Below are 1,927 nucleotides of genomic sequence, written 5' to 3'. Positions count from 1 at the left end.
AGCTTGATGTCAAGTTCGACTGGTAGAGTGTCTGTGCAGAAGGGTGAGTATGGTTTGTCATGTATATATTAAACATGTACGGAATGAAGATTTGTTAATAGTATCGGGGACGATTGAGAGGGGTCACACCTTTGTCGTAAAACTCGCAAATCCACCATAAATCGCTCGAATCAGAATGCGTCTGTTTCACGTAGTCTTTCAAGGCCTCGATGCGATGCTGGCCAGCCATGAGCTCGGGCCTCTCGTCAATGAAATCGGCCCAGTTTCTAAACGATAACACATATTGACGTCGGTCCTGGATATGGCTCTGATTGGTATCTGGGAGGGCGTTGATGATCATCTTTTGAACGGCGGCGGCACTGCAGGAGACCTGGATGTAGTGCTGCTCAGCTCGACGTGCGAGGCCACCATTCTGGAAAGAGCGACAAAGATGGGCGACATGGTTGCGGTCGAGGGGCCTGTTACTGCCGCGAGACCAGGAGAAGTCGAGGAGATGGATGGGTAGCTCAGCGACGGCAAGGCGGTAGGGCTCCGCCTGTTTCCTCAGGGAATCGACCTCGGTGAAGGTTTGTGGAGCAGGCTTTGGGGATTTGGCGGGCTTGGATGGTGACGGTGGTGGTGATGATGATGAGGGCAGTGGATTGGTATATATTATGTATGATGTATATTTTATCGTTACTTTGTTCCCAAGTTAGGTGAGATGTGGGAAGGAATAGTTGAGGGGAGAGAAAGAGGATATGGATGAAAGTATGAGGAGTATTATTATATCGAATGGGAGACGGGAGAGGATACAGGGATCAGAAAGGCGACCAATCAAAGAAAGGTAGGAGACAAAGAAGGGAGGGCGAATGAAAAGTGCGGAGAGGGAAATAGAAGGTTAAAAGTTTAGAGGGAGGATGGGGCGCACGGACACTTAAACCTGGGATTGAGATATGAATTGGCAAAAGTTTTGGAGGATTGAGGGTGCACGGACACCTGAACCCAGGTTCAAAGAATGAATTGGCAAAAGTTTTGGGAAAGGTATGGTGCACGGACACCTAAACCTAGGTTTAGGCGGGTCTGGTGTAGAAAAAATGGCAAGTTTACTAGCAAGGTTATAAAAATGTAGAGACCTATAAGTAAAAAGGTCTAAATATTTATGACTTGTAACCCTAACCAGGACCCCTTCGGCGTGTTTTTTGACTACAATGTATGACAGTACCACGGTCATCTCTGAAAAGAATACTCTTTTCCTTCCGCAAGAGCTCAAGCTAGGCGGCCCCTCCAATTGGGAGCAATATTGCCCAGCTCAGAAGGCCATTCTTCGGATCAATGGCCTCGAAGATGCTGTCTTTGGTGATTACCCTCCCGAGGAACAGCAGACTATGGATCAAAAGATCAGGGCGGCAAAAGCTGCCGTCTCCATCCGAGGTAACTGCACTGGAGAAGCACTCAGTCAACTAGTCGGGATTGAGAATCCCCAGGAGATGTTCAACCTTCTCCAGGCCTATTGTATTGGCACGGGCCCAGTTCTTCTGCAGACAACACTTTACCAGTTCATCCGGATCAAAACAAGCTCTTACGAGACAATTCCACAATTTAATGTCGACTTTGAACGACTCGTCAAACTTCTCCTCGAGCAGAAAGAACCAATCTCAGATACCCTCAAAAAGGTTGTTTATCTGACTGCCTGCGAGAACGAGTACCCCGACTGGACTGCCAGACAGCGCGCTCTCCTACGCTCGGAGCATCCGCCAACACTACGATCAATGCAGCAAGATCTCATTGATGAAAACAGGTCATCAGATGATGATGATAGTCATGGTACTGCCTCCACGTACTGGGCTCACAGTAAAAAGACTGGAAGGAAGGGCCCGGCCGCAAGAAAGCAAGAGGCAAGTGGCCGGAGGAGAGGATCTTCAAAGAACCAGCGAGCCGCGAACAAGTC

Source organism: Fusarium oxysporum, genomic scaffold (assembly GCF_000149955.1).
Source record: "Fusarium oxysporum f. sp. lycopersici 4287 supercont2.30 genomic scaffold, whole genome shotgun sequence".
NCBI lineage: Eukaryota > Fungi > Ascomycota > Sordariomycetes > Hypocreales > Nectriaceae > Fusarium > Fusarium oxysporum.
This window is presented reverse-complemented; position numbering follows the sequence as displayed.